The sequence below is a fragment of the Sinocyclocheilus grahami genome, unplaced genomic scaffold (genome assembly GCF_001515645.1).
Source record: "Sinocyclocheilus grahami isolate Dianchi unplaced genomic scaffold, SAMN03320097.WGS_v1.1 scaffold940.1, whole genome shotgun sequence".
Classification (NCBI taxonomy): Eukaryota; Metazoa; Chordata; class Actinopteri; order Cypriniformes; family Cyprinidae; genus Sinocyclocheilus; species Sinocyclocheilus grahami.
Genome location: NW_015506119.1, coordinates 435,566 through 449,672, shown reverse-complemented (window position 1 = coordinate 449,672; position 14,107 = coordinate 435,566). Strand labels below are relative to the sequence as shown.

Below are 14,107 nucleotides of genomic sequence, written 5' to 3'. Positions count from 1 at the left end.
TTGAATGGCCTGAGGGTGAGTACATTTTCAGCAAATTTTCATTTTGGGTTAATTGTTCCTTTAAATTAGTGCTGTCAAACGATTAATCACATCCAAAATAAACGTTTTTGTTTACATAATATATGAGTGTGTACTGTGTATATTTATTACGTATATTTAAATACAAACACATGCATGTATATATTTAAGAAAATGTGTTATGTTTACATATTAAATATATTTATATATAATTTAAAATAGAATCATAAAAATATATAAATGTATATACATGTAAATATTTGCAAAACAGTGTACATTTGAACAGAGTGGACAGTGAAATCCTGTAAATACAGAGTGATAAGGAAGGTGTTATTATTGAATTGTTGTAAATAAATATCACGTTTGCAACTGGGCAGTGTTCAAAAAATGCAGGGAAATCACTTCAAGAGTGATTACTGATAAACTGTCTGAAAAAAAAGAGGGTCACATTTTAGAGAAGAAAAAAATCACCCACTGACTTTCAAAGCTGCTACATAGTAACGGCTTTCTACTTCTAGGACCTTGATAGAAATGTAGTGCAGTGAAAAGTATTTTGTTTTATTGTGTTATTACTGTGTTAATCCTGTGTTATTGCTGTGTTATTACTGTGTTATTCCTGTGTTATTGCTGTGTTATTACTGTGTTATTAATTTGTCATTCCTGTGTTATTACTGTGTTAATCCAGTGTTATTTCTGTTATTACTGTGTTATGCATATTACTTATGCCTGTGTTATTTCTTTTATTACTGATTTATTCCTGTGTTATTTCTGTGTTATTACTGTGTTATTCCTGTTTTATTACTGCGTTATTATTGTGTTATTACTGAGTTAATCCTGTGTTATTCCTGTCTTATTACTGTGTTATTAATGTGTTATTCTTGTGTTATGCCAGTGTAATTCTTGTGTTATTACGCTGTTATTCCTGTGTTATGCCTGTGTTATTACTGTGTTATTCCTGTGTTATTAGTGTGTTATTCCTGTGTTATTACTGTTATTACTGAGTTATTCCTGTGTTATTACTGTTATTCATGTGTTATTACTGTGTTATGCCTGTTTATTACTGTTTTATGACTGTGTTATTACTGTGTTATTAATGTGTTATTCCTATGTTATTACTGTGTCATTAATGTGTTATTCCCGAGGAATTTCTGTTAATACTGTGTTATTACTGTGTTATTCCTGCGTTATTACTGCGTTAAGCCTGTGTTATTAGTGTGCTATTTCTGTGTTATTACTGTTATTACTGAGTTATTCCTGTGTTATTACTGTTATTCATGTGTTATTACTGTATTAAGCCTGTGTTATTCCTGTGTTTATTACTGTGTTATTGCTGTGTTATTACTGTGTTAGTAATGTGTTATTCCTGTGTTATTACTGAGTTACTCCTGTGTTATAACTGTGTTATTTCTGTGTGATTTCTGTGTTTTTTCTGAATTATTCCTGTGTTATTAATGTGTTATTCCTGTGTTATTATTGTGTCATTAATGTGTTATTCCTGAGTAATTTCTGTTATTACTGTATTTCTGTGTTATTACTGCGTTATTACTGTGTTATTACTGAGTTATTCCTGTGTTATTACTGTTATTAATGTGTTATTCCTGTGTTATTACTGTGTCATTAATGTGTTATTCCTGAGTAATTTCTGTTATTACTGTATTTCTGTGTTATTACTGCGTTATTACTGTGTTATTACTGAGTTATTCCTGTGTTATTTCTGTTAATACTGTGTTATTTCTGTTTTATTACTGTGTTATTACTGAGTTAGTTCTGTTATTACTGTGTTATTTCTGTTATTACTGTGTTATTAATGTGTTATTCCTGTGTTATTCCTGTGTCATGAATGTGTTATTCCCGAGTAATTTATGTTATTACTGTGTTATTTCTGACTTATTCCTGTGTTATTACTGCGTTATTACTGAGCTATTACTGTGTTATTACTGAGTTAGTTCTGTTATTACTGTGTTATTTCTGTTATTACGGTGTTATTAATGTGTTATTCCTGTGTTATTACTGTGTCATTAATGTGTTATTCCCGAGTAATTTCTGTTATTACTGTGTTATTTCTGAATTATTCCTGTGTTATTCCTGTGTTATTCCTGTGTTATTACTGAGTTATTCCTGTGTTATTTCTGTTATTACAAATATTACTCCATTACAAGTAAAAGTTGTAAAGACAGATTTTTACTTAAGTAAAAGTACAGAAGTACTTGCTTTTAAAAGTACTTAAGTACCAAAAGTAAATTTCCTTTTTTATGTAAATGCACTGTTTTATTGTTTTACGTAATACTTGCAATACTTCTGATGCAACTTAGAGTACATTACACTTACTAGCTTGTAGTATCTTTGGAATAAAGAGCATTTAGAATGTTAAAAACCTATGGGGGAAAAAATGAACACCCCTACCCACCCCCACAAAAGCAGGATGGTAGTGATCTCACACAGCCCTGACAGTGTGTGTGCACACATCTATGTGTAACCATTTGTTCACATTTGAACAGAGTGGACAGTGAAATCCTATAAATACAGAGTGATAAGGAAGAAAAAAAATCAAACCTGCTTTAAAACCCACCAACACAACTGTAGCTGTACAACTTTACAACAGCAACACTGCTTTAACAAAAAAGCAAAACAGCAAGACCTATTTGACATCAAATAAAATTGTTTTTAAATGCTGTCTAATCGCTCTCGTGGTACTTTGATGTCACACACAGAACAGTCTATGCAGTGCTGCTTCAAGTCCAACACCTATTGTGTTTTATTAGGAGATGCACACCAGTTCTTCTGTGGCTTTATAGGTAATATTTTCACGTACACAATTTAGCAAAATCAGACAATATTGTTTCTAATATATACCACAATATTAACTTCTTATTATTGAATTGTTGTAAATAAATATCACGTTTGCAACTGGGTCAGCCCTGAAACATATATATATATATATATATATATATATATATATATACATATATATATATATATACATATACAATACAGTCACAGTTGGTTTATAAAATAAACTGTCAATATGAATCCACAACCCCTTGTAGCGAAAACAAAGTTACATCATCTCATATCCTATGATCATACCTTTTTATCTCATAATATTAAAAAACATTTTTTAGTGTATGATCAGACCTACTAGGAAAGAAAACTGTACACTGTAGATCTATTGGATATTTAACTGAATATTTGTCATCAACACCTTTTTTCATCCTTTGATGAAAATGTTTCAATTCAAGTCATTAATTATACTTAATGACAATGATGTGTACAAGTGACTTGAAAATGAACAAAATATCTCAGAGAGTGACCAAAAGTTTCAAAGGTGTTGCTTTTGTGAATTAAGATATTAGCAGCATATATCACAAAACTCTGACAGAGAAAAAAATCTGCAAGACTGGCGTGAATTCGGGGGAACATCGTGTTCCCAGTGAATTGTCATTTTATTGTACCATTTGGAGCAAACAGCCCATTCCTCAAATAGGTTGTGGAACCTCACAAGATGATTTCATCACGAGAGAGAGAGAGATAGGCGGAGAGAAAATGAGCAAGAAATCATTTAGACAGATTGATGATGATGAAAGAGGAGCAGATCTCTCTAATTGTAATATGTGGGTGTTATCACATCCCAAGAAACATGTCCTGCTGTTTTAATGGTTTGGACCAGAGTTCAGGAAACAAAAGGAATCTTTGGGTTAAGCTTCTGTACAATGGTTGCCAATAATAGAGAAGCTCATTCGAGGGCTGCTCATTATCAGTTTCTTGTACAGCACTATAAATCACACATAAAGCCCATTAATTTGGCTATTTCTGCCAAATATGAGGGCATGTTTTATGGTTGGGCGACAAACAGGTCTGCAGGTATTTACAGAAGAACACAAAACCGTGATTTTAATGTGCACAAAATGAGTCTGTTTATTAAACAGCTGATTTAATCGATGTGCTGTTGATATCTGTGAAATTATTTGTTGGTTTTCATCAAGCGAATCATGTAGCCTCCAAAATTGAAAATGTTATTGATTTACTGCGGTTTGAAAATGGACTGTCTAATAAATATCACACTCTTCTATTTTAGAAAAGCACTGTAAGTAATGAAAGTACACATGATTCAATTATTAAACCATTTACATGAAAAAGGGTTAGTTAATGCTTAGCTTCAAGGTAGATGCATAATCTAACAATTTCAGGTGGGATTTTCACTTAAGAAAGTACAAGAAGCATAATCATCTCTCGTTTTCAAAAGAGTCATCCCACATTCATTTTCAGAAAAGGAGAATGCAGGGGTTTTCATTCAAATATTGTATTTGCCCTTAACATGATGAGGCTAATGACCCAGCTCAGAAGTGACTTAACCAATTGTTTCCTCTGCCTTCATCTTTCAGTCTGGTCCCTGTGGCATTCATTAGGGTCTTTGTGGTTTCATAAACATATTTAGAGGTCAGGGGTCCCTACACACTCAACATGTTTCTTCTCAATGCATGCTACTCACTCATGAACGTGACAGGACTTAATACAGGGAACAAAGTATTTCCCTTACTGCCTCAAATGGCTGGCATGGGAGAATTGAACTTATAACGTCACTTTTAACAAATACAACCAATAAAACCTTGTGAATAACTTAAAGGTCTATGCTGAAGTATCAATCTAAGAACGTTCATCAACAAATGAGAAGTTATAGGTGCAATTGCTAAGTAACTCAATTGTACTAATCTATTTTCTACACCAAGTTGTATCCATCACAACAGAACCCCATAAATATTTTAAGAAAATTATAGTATTTTTGTATATTTTTCCCTGTTATATCTGCATTCTTTGCAGCTCACAAATACTTAACTGCAACATCAAGGCAGAGCAAGAAAGAAAATTAGATATTTCAGAGAATGCCCACTTGAATGAATGCAGATGTTGTTTCATGGATGCCCTGTGGTTCCGAGTGAGTTTTGCACAGAAAACATCCCACTCAGCAGATGTGAAAACACGTGAAAAGCCCCTCATTTACATTCAAGCTGTACGTGAAAGTCAATTTGTGTGCATGAGTGCATTCACATTCACATCCGAGCAGTGTATGAAAAGTAAATGTAAATTCTGCGCTTTACAATGACAAACTGGCGGCCGGAACTATTCATTTTGAAGCCCTCTACATTGTATAAGCAAAGCAAAGTGTTAGATTAGTTTAATATGCACATTCAGCTTCCTGTAAATTCTTGGAAAAACACTGAAGAAAGTATTTACAAGATCGATTTCTATTTGCAAACATTGTTTAAATCCATCCATATCCTAAGGTTCTCATCAAACACCTGACAAGTACTTGTAGAGAAGTGGTAGGTGTGTGATGTATCTAATAGCTCTAGACAAGTCAAAGGGGATAATCATGTTTTGGAGACATGGGAGGAATTCAGGCAGGCTGATAATATATTTAGCGGCGGGGTGCTGTCACAGATTGCGATACACACTGAGCAGTATCATAAAGTGTTCAACAATCTCCAAGTAAACATCTCAGTGCCCTGAACAAATTCTGTCGATATAAAGCTGTGTTTGAACATTTTCATGAAGAAATCAGGATTCATCAATGCATTTGCAGATAAATTTAGGAATAAATATCTAAATAAATGTGTATACAAAATATAAATAAAAATGAAAATAAACTCAAATTAAATTATATAATATAAATGAGAAATGTATTAACTAAATGGTTCTACAATTCACAGGTCCTGTACAAAAATATCAAATCACATGTAATTTAAGTCCATATGGAAGTTTGGGTGTGTATTACACTAAATACTAACTACGGGCTATGGAAGCGTGTTTCTGCAATAAGGATAAGAAAAACAATAAGAAAAGGTAATTGCTCGCACAAAAGAAAGACAGTATTGTTATAAACACAGAAACACATCAACTTTTCCATTTTGTATTCTGTGGCAGAAACAAACAAACAAACAAAAACAGAATTCTGAGATATAAACTCAAAGTTTCAACTTTTTTCTCACAATTCCAAGTTTACATTTCACAATTCTGACATTTTTATAAGAATTCTGATTTTACATCTCGCAATTCTGTCTGCAACAAATATTTAAAAAAAAATAATGAATACGACTTTTTAGCTCACATTTCGCTCAATTGCGAGTTTGTTTCTCATAGTTAAGACTTTCTTCTCAGAATTGTGAGTTTGTATCTTGCAAAAGCAAGTTATAAACTCACAATAGCATGTAACCTCGCAATTGAATTTTTTTTTACTCAGAATTGCAAGTTTAAATCTTAGAATTGCAAGAAAAAAGTCTAAATGAAGAGATATAAACTCAAAATTGCGACAAAAAGCAAGAACTGAGGTAAAAAGTCACAATTAAATTATTACTATTATTATTATGTTTCTGTGGTGGAAACAGGCTTCCATAACAGTCACATCCTCCCTGCAGAACAAATTCCTGTTGTGAATCCAGCAGAATTTTTTTCTGTGCATGAGTAAAAATGCAATTATTAGTGAATGACACTGAGATTTATTACAGCAGAATGTATCTCAGCTCAGTTAGTTAACCTATAAAGATTATCAAATGTATATATTAAACTGCTCTTTAAGAACACGTGGTTCTGGAACTCCCACGGTTCGGAGACCATGTGGGCTGCGGTCACAGCATTGTACCACTTATCCAGTTGTCCAAACAAGGCCAAACCCTCTCTTCAAGCATCCTGCTGGATATATTGTGTTTATTCTGAGATTTCTCATCCTAAATTTTCAGCCGGTCAGCTCTGGGCGCTGGTCCGAAACGAACTAAATTAGAAAGTTGAAGCACAGCATCGTAATCCTCTGCCATTTAGAACTGCCTACGATCAGATCAAAGCACTGAAGCAGCAGATGGTTTGGAATCTTATATATACTTTGATTTACCGGCAAGTTTGTAATATGTATAACATCCCCAATGTGTACACTTTGTAGGATTATTGATTTTGTAATGAATGTACATTTGTCATTCTGACAAAAATCAAGTTTCTTTTAAATAAAATATATTAACAGCTGTTGTTATATTTTATTCACTTAGTAATTTATTCACATTAAAAGTATATTCATGCATATACCACTGTTCAAAGATATGGGGTCAGTAAGACTTATTTATACTTTAATACTTGCATAAGGATGCATTTAATTGATCGAAAGTGACAGTAAAGACTTATAAACTGTAATGAAAGATTTCTATAATTCAAATAAATGCTGAAAGATTCCTGAAGAAAATAATGAAATAAAATAACATATATGTATCCAGAAACTCAAAAATATTAAGCAGAACATGTGTTTTTAACATGGATAATATTAAGAAATCTTGAGCAGCAAATTATCATATTAGAATGATTTCTGAAGGATCATATGACACTAAAGAGTAATGCCTGCAGAAAATTCATCTTTACCATCACAGGAATAAACTACAGTTCAAAATATATTAAAATAGAAAAAGGTTATTTTAAATTGTAATAATATTTCACAATATCTTTATTGTTTTTACGCTTTTGAATGGTAGTGTATGCTGTATAATTTATGAAAACCATTGTCTAAAAATTAGTTTTTACAAATAGCCTATACAGTGTAAAAATTTACTTCAAAAGAGTAGCTTGACTGTAGTTTAACTGTAAAATATGAGTAGCTTACAAAAAAGTACAGTTGCGAAGTGGCTTCCCCAGCACAGTCATCATATTATAATTCTCTTGTATGTTCTATCACTTCTTATGACATTTACTTTGTACTGATTCTGCCCTCTTCACACCGCCCAATATAAAAAAATATATCTACAAACAGCATTTGAGATACACTCTTAAAAATAAAGGTGCTTCAAAAGGTTCTTCAAGCGATGCCATAGAAGAACCATTTTTGGTTCCACAAAGAACCATTCAGTCAAAGGTTCTTTAAAGAACCAACTCTTTCTTGCGCTTTTGTAATCTGAAGAACCTTATTTCGCCACAAAGAACCTTTTGTGAAACAGAAAGGTTCTTCAGATGTTAAAGGTTCTTTATGGAACCATTTAGACAAAAAGGTTCTTCTATGGCACCGTGAAGCACCTTTATTTTTAAGAGTGTAGGTTTACTCATTCACCGTCAGAGCTTTCCCTGGCAAGCGCTCTTTGATAGGAAGCCTGACTAAGGTCTGCATGGTGTTCAGTCCTCCTACTCAAAACACTGGTTGCCATGGAGCCTCAGCTGTGGTGCCTACCCCATCCTCTGCTTTCTTTAACTCTTTCTCTCCTTCTGTGCTTTCTAATTTCCTCATGGCACCGGTAACCCTCCCCTGCTGGAGGCTGCGATTTTGTAGTGTGATATTCCCTTTTCAGCACTCTGTTTGTTACTCTAAAATCAGCCAGCGTAATACAGACATCACAGCCCTCTCCCAAACAGATGGTCTCATTTTCAGGAAAGGCACAGTTCCTGGACAAAAGATTAAAGATGCTGCTGTGTGATTAGAGTTATTATGTGAGCCCTTTGAAACTCTAGCATAAGAGCTCTGATATATGTAGTTTAAAGGGATAGTTCACTCAAAAATCTACATCCACAAATTTGTATAACTTTTGTTATATTGATATTCTTCAAAATATCTTCTTTTCTGTTCCGCAGAATATATCATACGATATTTGGAATGACATGAGGTTGAGTAAATGATGACATAATTGTCCTCTTCTAGTAACTATCTCTTTAAAAGTGAAGTGTAATTTTTTGTCTAGCTCAGCTTTATTTGCTGCAAATAAAAAAAGATTAGTTCCCCTAAGAAGTGTAAACATTGTGCTATCCAACATTGTTTGGTTTCTTGGAGCATCCCAACCAGCTTGGCACAGGAACATTAGCTCAACCAGTGGCAAGAGTTTGAGGCGAGACTAACCAATTGCAGACGTTTTCTGGAAAACTTACCGTCTTTAAAGTTGTCATGAAACCAAAGTAGTCTTTTCATCTGTATTGTGATGTACACAATGAAAAAGAATGTAGGGCAGGACTTCATTCATTCATTGATTGTTGACTGGACGGAGGCAGATCTGAACACAATCTTGCAGTTGATTGTAAGAAAGGGGTGGAGTTTAAGCAGATTAAATGGTTAGTTCACCCAAAAATGAAAATTCTGTCATTAATTACTCACTATCATGTCGTTCCAAAACCATAGCCTTCATTCATCTTCAGAACACAAAATAAGATATTTTTGATGATATCTGAGAGCTTTCTGACCCTGCATAGACAGCAACAACGCTACCATGTTCAAGTAAAAACAGTCCACGTGATATCAGTGGTTCAACCGTAATTTTATGAAGCTATGAGAATACTTTTCGTGTGCAAAGAAAACAAAAACAAGGACTTTATTCAACAATTCTTCTCTTCCATGTCAGTCTCTGCCAAGCATTCATGAGTTTGGGTGAACTAACCCTTTAAATGGTTTGAGATGTCCACCAGACAGAATGGTCTGTCATTTCCCCAGAAGATCAAGATATGACATTTTGATTATTATGTCAAAAAAATTAAAGACATAAAACACATGCACAGATAAACATGCCTTTTTGAAAATACATAAGGTGAATTTTCATCTCATCTCAGCTTTAAAAACAGGTGGCGTAAGAAACACCAAAAAAAGCATAATTTTAAAAAAGCTTGAATAAATAAAGTCGATTACATTGCTCTCCTATATTGCTTTGAATTTAAGAAGTGAAGCTCTGGAAGCATTACAAGATGCATTCATGCCAAAAAGCATAAATTCAATCAAAATTTTACACCTTGTACTTTTGCATACTATAGATTCAATCTGACAAGGCACAAGCCTCCTGCATAGGGTGAGAACCTGTTCGGTTTTCTGCTGATCTTTGCGCTTAAGAGACTGGATTTATAACACTGCCAGAAGGATGCCAAATGATAACACTTGAGAGAGGGCTATGATCCAGTCTCACCCTCACTGTAGCTAATGTAATAGGTAAGGACAGAGCAACTAACATTATCGAGTGTCCCGTTATAAGGTAAAAAGTACATTAAGGCCTTCTGAAGCAGCCTTTGTGTTTTTTTTCTTTTGGTCCTCTTATAATGTATATAGTGTGAAGAAGAACAAAATTGTGCAACGCAAGCAAGGGTTTATACTTAAATCTTTGCAAAAAGTGGAACAGATGACTTAAAGATATTTTGCATTTGTAGCAGATTAAATATCTGTGGCAAGAGTGATACGAACATAATCTCAAACCCTTTCCTTACAATATTATGCCTGAAATTTGCATGCAAAATGGCAACAGAACTTTTTTTCTCTTTAGTAAGCTGTATAAAAATGAAATAATACATTTTTTAAAAATACCATTGGTGCTTAAAAGTGCATTTCTGCATTTTGAAATTATTATCACGTATTACATAACTTAAAACAAACCTGACAGGCACATCATTGATTTTCAGACTGCCACTGGCTGCCCCGCAACTATTCCAGATCAAACTTTAGCCTGTAACAACTGCTTTTCTTCAAAGCTGCAGTTTTAGAGATTGTTGTGAGAATATATGCTGTGAAATGAGGATAATATCTTTCCCAGCGGCCAGATTGTACTGTTTCTATGTTGCTTCTTTGCTAAGCAGCATTCCAAGAAGTTCAGCCAGAGATCACTGACATATACAGTAGATGCACGCTGTGATGGGTGGACCAAGCAACATTATGGCAGAATGACTAATCACTATTCTGAGAAATTATTCCTACAGGCCTTAAAAAATCACAAATAATTCCACACAGACTAAGAATTTGACTTTGTATACCATAATGTTGTCACTTAAGATTTAAAAAGAGAAAGAATCACAAATAATGTACCACTTTAAGTTTAAGCCAGCCTTTTCCAAACCTGCACGAAATTCCCTGGGTATTCGGTAATGACATGCCAAATAGCTACAGAATATTTATATATTGTGATATGATGTCTGCTACTTACGATCACACGAGTGGGCGCACACGCTACTAATATCGTTTTGCTGGGTTTGCTGGTATTTACTCTGAGGTTTCGCTGGTATTTGCTCTGAGTGCATTAAGTTATTCCGAGTCTGTTCTGAGGAGTTTATCCATCATTTCCAGTCTGAACAGCGTGAGAAAGAAAACATCGGGAGAGAAAATGAGACAGCTGCTATTGAACAGGCAGAAACAGAATTGTTCTCCTCAAGCGAGATCAACTGACTCAGCACAGCGTGACATTAAGTGTTGTTGTCCAAATCTAAATGTTTGGAGCTCTGCAAATAATCTTTTTAAGGAAATATCCCACAATTCTTCCTACAGGATATGAATACTGCTAAGCAAATTTATGATAGCTCTAATGCACTCAGAGATAATATTCTAAGATGGTGGAAATGTACAATGGCTGTTGCCTACGATATATTTACTTACCAATTGTGGTATTTATAAATTCTAATAGGACAAAACAAATATTAGATAATTTTATAGCTAAAATATATTTGGACTTCTGAGTATCTCAGTGGATACAATAATGACCTATCATGAAAATCCAAAATTACATCTAGACATTGAATTAAAACCTAGACTTTGGACTAAATTAAACCCTAACTTTTTTTAAGAGATGTAGCCATGTAAGGATATTTTAATGTTTGTACTAGGTTAATGAGGTCTATATGGTTTTTATTATCGTAGATTGTACAGTTATGAATAGATATTTTCATAAGAACATACTGTATAAGAATATATCTGTATTTGTATCTTGAATTCATGATAACGCCACATATAGCACCTGTAAACTTACATGTTGTTGCACAGCCATCTAGTGGAAGAAGATAGAAATGCCAAAGATCCGCATCTGTAAGGACAAATAGAGTAGTTTGGATTGTAGTTTTAAATCAAGAAGAAATTATATTGGAATGGCTACCCTTGGGAAATTCTGGTGGGATTTAGATTTGCTGTTTTCAATTTATGATGAGTAAGGTGTTAAGGACTGGTCAAAATTCTAGTGAAGAAAAAAAGTTTCTTATATAAGAGATTGTGTAAAGTGGCCTAAGCATTATAACAAAATAGGCTAAACTTCGACAGTGTGATCAGGAATCCTAAAGGGATTTATTTTGTTATATTTATGAACAGCCCGTTGTACATTACTCCACGGTTATTTACCAAATAAATTATTGATTTCAGTTGAATATGAGGTTACACTTTATTTCGATAGTCCACTTTAGACATTCAAATAACTATAAATAACTTTGTAACTACATGTCAACTAATTCTCATTCATTTGCATCTACATGTCTACTAACTCTCAGAGTAGACTGTTAGGGTAGGTTTAGGGTTAGTAGAATGTTGACAAAGAAAGTGTTAGAAGATATTAAGCAGACAGTCTACTAATACTTTATGTAGTTGCAAAGTTACTTACTGTTAATAGAATGTCTAAAGTGGACTATCGAAATAAAGTGTTACCGAATATGATTTATTATCTTTATTATCTATGGGCTATGCTAAAAAAAAAAAAAATTTTTAAAAATCAATAGCAACATAGAAAAAATTGGCCTAACAACAAAACGAACACTGCGTCAATTAAAATATAAATTTATATGTTACCACGTTACTTGTCTTCCTCTAAGCTCCTTTACTCCTGTTTGTTGTCCAATCTTCTCAATTATTTGCTCATTTTGACACAAAATTAGCAATTTGTTTGAATAACAAGAGTGAGAAAGACAATAACTAGAGAAAGACGGCGGAGTGATACACGTGACACATGAAAGTAGCGTAGGCGTTTAACAGATCGGTTGCATGGATACTTGCAGTGTTGAGAAAGTTACTTTTAAAAGTAATGCATTACAATATTGCGTTACTCCCTAAAAGTTAAGAGTCCCTAGAGTTACTTTTAATGTAAAGTAATGCATTACGTTACTTTTGAGTTAGGGCCTACTTTTTAAATCTGGGCAGGGCTTGCTTGTAAATTTGTTCTTAATATAAAAAAGTTCTTCTTTTACAAATGTAAAAAGCCCTTTCACAACAGACGTGAAATGAACAATCCTCAGGCTGAAGGAAATGTAAATTTATGTCTGTAAAGTAGAGGGCGCAGCTCAAACAAATTGCATGAAGAGTATGAAGCTGGAGAAGAAAGTTCACCACTATTCAGCAATAAACAAAAATGAAACACGAATGTGTTATTTTTGCTTAGTATGGTTGAACTGGATCGTCGAAGGAAAGCAGCAAAGACATTGTTTAGTAAAATGGGATTAAATAGATCAATTTAATTTTTCTTATTTAACATATAATTATTGCAGTGTTGTATAATATTCTGATTTTGGATTTGACTGTTTTTATTCATTTTGAGGAATACTAAATCTGTTTTTGTGCAGGTGAGATGAGTAAATACATGTTCATATTTAGTCTAGAACTACAGTAAGTCAAGTTATTTGTACATTTGTTTATTTGTTTATTTGTTTCATGATACAAATCATTGCAAAGCAACTTTACAGCAAATTAAGTTTCTACAATATTTAGTGGTAGCCTATCAGTGGTGACTGTCAGTTAATGTACATATGGCAGAAATGTACGGAAAAATCAATTTAAGACATAATAAAACAGACGATGAACACTATTAACAGCAATTATTATATGATGCAATCAAACTTGTAGCAAAATGTGGTAGTTCTGTATGTTGTTTCAGGGTTGGCATCATCTGAGGTCCTCTGAGGGGTTGGCATCATCTCTTCTCAGGTGTTCTGGATCCAGACTGAAGCTTGTGTAAATCCTAGTTACAACGGGATGTCAATCCCGTAGCAAAAAACTGAGAAACAAATAGAGACATAATTAGCGTAGCTGCTGTTCCAACCAAGCAAAATTGATTTGTTTAACCCAAACTAAAGAATAATAATGTGCATTTGATCAGATACAACTGCAGTACAAGATTATAAGATGCATTATTTGAATGCTTGGCCAAAGAGATGTGTCTTTAATCTAGATTTAAACAGCATCATGTAAGATCAGTAAGCATCATGTTCACAGAGCACGCACAATGCCTCTGCACTTACTCCGATTACTCTCAACATGGCAACACAAGAGCTGTCAGTCAAGACATGGGAAACAAAGTAACTGATATTTCCTTCTAAATTAAAAAGTAATGTGTTACTTTACTAGTTACTTTTAAAAAAA

General features: G+C 33.6%; 1 long non-coding RNA gene across 1 annotated transcript in view; it reads right to left on the bottom strand.

Annotated features, from left to right (window-relative positions):
• Positions 1-12,620, bottom strand: part of LOC107564499 (uncharacterized) — a 13,778-nt gene extending 1,158 nt beyond the window's left edge. Inside the window, exons 1-2 of the long non-coding RNA XR_001606239.1 lie at positions 12,545-12,620; positions 11,742-11,795 (exon numbers count right to left, since the gene is read on the bottom strand). This is a non-coding gene — a long non-coding RNA (uncharacterized lncRNA). The remainder of the gene's footprint in view (positions 1-11,741; positions 11,796-12,544) is intronic.
• Positions 12,621-14,107: the final 1,487 nt, after the last annotated feature.